This window comes from Etheostoma spectabile, chromosome 23 (assembly GCF_008692095.1).
Source record: "Etheostoma spectabile isolate EspeVRDwgs_2016 chromosome 23, UIUC_Espe_1.0, whole genome shotgun sequence".
Lineage (NCBI taxonomy): Eukaryota > Metazoa > Chordata > Actinopteri > Perciformes > Percidae > Etheostoma > Etheostoma spectabile.
The window spans coordinates 2650497-2657137 of record NC_045755.1 but is presented as its reverse complement, the minus strand read 5'-3'; positions in this window follow the sequence as shown (position 1 = coordinate 2657137).

Below are 6641 nucleotides of genomic sequence, written 5' to 3'. Positions count from 1 at the left end.
CAGTTTGCACATCACGTGTCTTTCATTTATGAACAGAAATCCAAATGGTGTTATTTCACAAGCTCGACCACATCTCACATTTTACAATCACATGTTTATGTTGGTATCTCAGTCTACAAATACAGCAAAACCAATTTACTGCTGTAAAACATGAAATCTAGTAAAGTACCAAAACATGTTCTTAAATACAGTACTGGACTTAATAATTGTATTGTTTGTTTTTACTTTACATGTATGGAAACAACCCAAAAAGCATAACCCCCAAAAAGAAGGGAACTATAAAAGCAGAATAAGTAAGATTACTCACAACATTTAAAGTTGGCCCCTTTAACAAGGGTCATGGTTATCGCCAATCCCACATTTGCCCTCATTTTGGAACAACATTTATCATAGCTTCGTCTTGGATGCGTGCTTATGATCTAGTACCTGGTTGCTACCATTTATTTATCATCGAAGACACAAAAAAATAAGAAAATGCAGGCAAAGGGCAGCAGGGGCGGAGCCAAAAGCTGTAAACATTTGGGGCTCATCCCAAGCCTGGGGGGGGGCGTTCCAAGGCATACTCACCCAGGGGTACCCCTCCCCTTCTATTTACAGCATCTATATGCACTATTTTTCCCAGACATTTGATATTAGAATGCCTGAATATTTGTTAACAATTTAGGAAAACCCTGATAGTTGCCAAGTGAAAAAAATCATCCCGTAGAGCCTACATCCTTTTACAATCTATTTGTGTTGTAGAGCTGATATATCCTACTCCTTGTGCCTTGTAACTTTAATTTTGGGTAAACGGTTGCCTTTAATCTGCACAAGAATACCAGGATATTAACCAACGTATGTCTTTTTCTACCAACAGTCAGCGTTGGTTTCTTTTAACCATGGCCATAATTTATTGCTCACCTTAACCAAGTAGTTTCAGGGCCAATACACAAACATAACCTATTTAGTATTTAAAATGAAATTTTTTAAGGCTCTCTGGGCCCTCAGTTCATTTCAGGAAGGAGGTCTAACAAAGATACTGAGTTTTTGGTTCCGGAACAGATTATAGTAGGTTCAATCAGAATTAAGCACCACCACTATGAAGGCAGCCTGAATGGAGCCATGATACTACAATTCACCATGGTAACAACCACAAACAAACTGGTCGGCGGAAATACTAATGCGCACATACAGCGAGTTTGAACGTGTATTTAGTTCAAAAAGCTGCTGCTGCCAAAGAGAGAGAATTTGCGTAAGAGAAAATTGCTGCTAGAGTAAATGCGTAAGTTGCAAAATAGTGTATTTTTTTCATATTTAATCATAAGTATCATATTAGTGGTGAAATGGCATTGAACCTATAATCTAATTCTGAGGGTACCAGGTACTGTGGCTGCAGCACCATCATTAACAGAATTATGATTCATAATCTTTTATTTTAAAGGGTTTATGTCATTCACTTGCAACATAGGGGAACTCCTTTTTTAATGGCTATCACTGGTTTGTCTTACTGGGAACTCTACTAAAACAGTTCAGAACCAGTCCCACTCTTCTGACGGCGCTGTGCATACCGTGGCTTTACTAACGGGCTCCGCATCACCAGTGTTGAATGAAAACTGTAATTTGCAAACAAAACGTAATGGGACAGAAAGAATGTGCTGGGATGTAGAGCATGTCCACGATGGGTGATGTTAGTGATAGGAGGATAAGGTTGTGGCGGCTACATTACTGATAGACTGGGAAGAAAACCTGGTTAGGTTCACAGGCTCAGTTACCATTCTGTCACTGCCCGATGTGAGCAGAGTGCAGATTTGAGTCGTGCATGTGTCACTTTGCAACAAGTAGCATACAAGATGCTAATGAGAAACTTCTGTAATGTCAATACAGTAAAAATTGACCTACTTAAGCATGTTGGTTCACTGCTGGCTACAAGCTAGCATCAAACACAAAGGCTGTCAGTTAAATGGCAGTTTGAGCTAACGTTAGCAATCAATCAATCATAGATAGCTAAAATGTTTTTGAAATGATTGCTGGCTTAGCTACAAGCTAGCAATCAAACACAACAATTGCTGGAATGATATTTTGAGGTAACGTTAGCAATCAAACAATCATAACTAGATTTCTGAAACTTTTTTGAAATGATTCCTATCTTCTGTTATTGTTTGTGATGAGAAAAGTTTATTATTTAATGGCTTTCACAATTTCATTTCGTAAACCGATTAAATCTGAGCATGCGCAACTAACATCTGCACTCGACCAGAGCCGGTCTGACTCGACTCCCATCGGGTATGACGCGTTATGCCGTAAACCGTTTACATTTGAGCATGCGCTATCCTCACATTGGGCAGTGACACTCTCTTTCTGAAACGGGCTAGAGTTACCCCTCACTCGCAGATTTGATTAACCTCCTTCTCTGAAACGGATAACCCAGAGTTCCCCTCACCTCAGGGTTAACTAACTCAAGAGTTTTCACTAAACCTGCTTTCTGAACCGGGCCCTGGTTTTATTTTGAGTCTAGGTTTTGTATCAGGAAAGAAACAGGTTACTCATGCCCCCCACCATCTTTTTAATTGTCTGGGAGCATTACAAGATGGTGTTACATGTCAGCAGTGGATGCTACCTAGACAGGAGGAGCATTTATTTTATTTTTAGCGGCCTAATATCTGATCTGCCAGAAATAGGGCTTTGGTTGTTCCATGCTGATATGCCAGTCTGGGAAAGAGACATGTTATGTAAGCCCTGGTGTGACAAAATGTTTTTGCCAGTGTTTAAATATAGAAAGCCACACACACATTCAAATTGGGACTTACTGTATATAATAGTACGCCAATACCATCAGTGCATTTATACTACTTGCTTGAAATCAATCTTGGGTGTTGTGTAAAGTGCAACCTATTTTTTTTATTTTACTTTTTTTTAAGGTGAAGAATGTACAACAACTTAAACCTTTTTTCATTTCACATTTTTATTGTTCATCATAATGAAACAGCATCACGGATACAAAAAAACATCCCCTTTGATTGGGTAAAATTACAAATCTGAATGTTCGTCCTGATGCACAGGAAGCAGAGACGCTATGAACAGCAGACACATTGAGCCAGTGCTTCTCCACGGCTAGAGGTCAATAGAAAAAATAAAGCAGGTGGATCTGTACAACTCCTTTCTTTAAACACTGTCAAAATTAGCTTGGGACTTGTCTGCTTTAACAGATTCATAAGACAATTTCTTATCAAGGCCAGCACATAAACAACAGCATTGTACAGATTGGCTCAATCATGCAAAAGAGGTGAAGATAATTGAAGTTGTCTAAAAGTGAGATAGAAATATTCAACCAGACCGAATACCTGAGATACTAAAGGAAATAGAGGTGTTGCGTTGGGAGAATTCATCTAAAAACCAATTTAAAAAGACAAAACCCAACCTGAGGATGAGACAAAGCTGTTCACTACCGATGACAAGCATAAGCCACTGAGAGCTAAGAGGCTAAGGAAGTTACAGTTAAACATTCATGAAGAAATGAAGAGAGGAAGAGCCAGATTTTTTTCAAAACTGAGAACAATCCATTATTGAACATTCATTGCAGGTACCGAAGAGGCTGCGTGGACCCTTCCGTCATAAAGCTTGCAGACTTTATCAGGCTGTGGAAAGCTTCAGTTCAAGTAACGTCATGAAAATAAAACCTCATGTGGATTTGAAAAGTTTTTTTTTTATGATGGCAGTCATAACCATAGTAAGGTATACACTACTGTGTGTGATTGTCCAGATCTTCAGAACGACCAAACACAGTGGGTTCTTGTTAGCATAGGTGTACGGCTCCACACTAGCCTAGGTATATGGCTATACGTTAGCATACGTGCTATGCTGTGCAATAAATATCAGAAAAGTTATGAGCTCTTTTAAAAAATGATTGAGGTGAACCTTCCTGCAGTGTGGTCACAAAATATGCTGTTTAGTGTTACAGCATGTTGTTTTTTTTCGAGATAAAACATCAATTCTGCTTAAATTGTGGCTTTAATTTGAACCCAGTGTTGGTCAGCAGGAACCAATCAGCTGCAGAAATGTATTGCCTCGGTTCTGAGATTTCTGGGATTAAACCTTGTTTTAATGCAGGCTAATGCTTAATTAAACCTGATATGACGAGTTAACATTTAAACATGAACATGGATATATAGAGACCAAGTTTTCTACAAATATACAAGCTTGAAATAAAGAAAAAAAATCTACTGTCATACAGCAAGAGAACAAGAAATTCTAATATATGTTATGTATACTTTCATATACTAAAACATAGAATGGATCGCAGAAGACTTTGAAAGGCAGAATCCCCCAACAACCAACTTGCAGACAGTGAGTGTAAGTGGACCATAAAATAAAGATTATTTACAGAGCATATACAATTTGTCCAAAAAGACCATATTTGTAATCCAAAAACATGCACATAATACACGATTTCATTTAAAATATCAATTTGTTTCATGTATGTAGATCCGCAAAGGATCTGTAAATGTTGTCCACTTTGGCTGGATGCGTCGGTGACACGTAGCGGCATCAGAGAAAAGGTGAAACGAGGTTTTAGTGTTGTCGTCAATGACTTTACCAAAGGCACCAGTATAAGAAGCCAATTTTATATTTATATATAAAAACAATCCAAAGGCACAGTTTAAAATATTTATGCTGTTGTTTTTGAAGAGTTAATGTACCAATACTTAATCTAGCTCTCTTTTAGCAACAAGCATCACAATGTGTGTGATATTGTTTATCGTCCACCTTCGTCCAAATCACCACTCCTTAGAGACATACTTTTTACATTTTTGAGAGAAAAAAGAAGTGTATTCAATTTGTTGCAGAGACTAACACAACTTTTATGTCTGTATGCTAAAGATTAAGCTAGCACCTTAAGACAGTTAGCTAAGCCTAGCATAAACAAATGAAAGCGTAAGAAAACAGCTAGCTCGGTCTAAAAGGAAAATCTATCACCAGCGCCTCCAAAGCCTGACCATTCAAACATTGTATCTCATGACTGAGTTTGTATGACAACCGAAATGTAAAAATGGGGAGTTAGCTAGCTGTTTTTCTATGTTTCCAGTCTTTATGCCAAGCTAACTGCTGGTTGTAACGTTAGCGTCACATTTAGCGTACAGACACAAGAGTGGTATCAACTCTTCTAACTCACGGCAAGAGAACAAGTTAGCACATTTTACCAAAAACTATTCTTTTAAGATGAATAGCCTGTAATCACGTGAAAAATAAAAGATAAGGCCTTTCTAAAATTCCATTTTGGGGGGAGTGAGGGTTTTAATTTGACAGTGAGGAGGATAGTAGCCTATGGCACGTATTGGAAATATTTTACTGCGATCTTAGCATTTTTAAATTACAGATTTTAAATCAACAACTTTATGTTTGGCTCTTTTGGTTGAATTAAATCCAATTGTCCAACTGAATATTTATGAACTGCATACTTTAAATACTTATAAAAGTTCTTCACACATATTATTTTGCCAATTTTTTTAAAAACAACCTATGGTTATACCTAGCTGTCCCACCCTATGTGAAGTGGCTGATAAATTATTCCAGCAGGTATTCATACTGCGTGTTGGAAATGATCACTTAGCTTCATACAACCTGAATAGAAAAGACTGTAAATTTTGCACAACGATCTTCTTTTCAGAAGACACACTTAACTATGCACATTGATACCTTGCATGTTCAGATCACTCTGTGACAGGGACACTGAAAGCTTCTCCTTGTTTCGTGTACTCAGCCAAGATTAAAACAGCCGGCGAGGACGATCCGTGAGACTCAGAGCTCTAGCATGAACCTGATCGACTTAAACGCTATGTTGACTTTGGCAAAGCTTCCGATTGTGAATGTAACATAGCAGCAAAATAGAAAAAAAAAAGTTTTAAATGATTGAATTCAATTATTGATTAACTGTGTTATGGTTCATTTCAGAGATTTCTTTCATGGACTGCTGCTTGCTATGTCTTTAAGTGTGTGTGTGTGTGTGTGTGTGTGTGTGTGTGTGTGTGTAAGCGCTACACAAAGTGAAACATAACGCTAGAAGTGCTCCTTGTTTCATAGAGGACGACACACTCCACCTCCACATGTCTCCTTCGAGTGCACAGAGGACTGAAGGACTTGCATTGTCTTTCCAGCCCTTTAAATTGCAGTTCACAGATGTGCTTCAGGTGAGGGCCGCACAGTATGTGTTTGTTCCGTCTCTTCATAGCTGGAAACAATAAGGAAGACGGCAATGATTTCAGGCTGTCTTTGTGGAAAACCGGATCTCTCTCTGGGTTTTTTGATTCTCTTGTTTATGTTGTGAACTTTTACAGCTACCACAAAATAGAAACCAAGCCAAAAAAAGTCTCCCTCCAGTGATTTTCTATGCAGCATACAGTATTACGTCCATATGTTGAGGGTTTTATAATTGATGTTTGTGATTTGATGAAGGGGGGGGGCTGCTGCACTGTCAAATGTAAATCTGAGGCGGAAGGAGGGAGCTTAGTGACCACCCTTGGAGCCTGGGGGGTTGTGCACCCAGTCGAGGACGATGAGTGACAAGCTGCCAAACATGAAGACGATTCCCACAACTAGGAAGACGGCCGCCTGGAGAGAGAGAGAGAGAGAGAGAGAGAGAGAGAGAGAGAGAGAGAGAGAGAGAG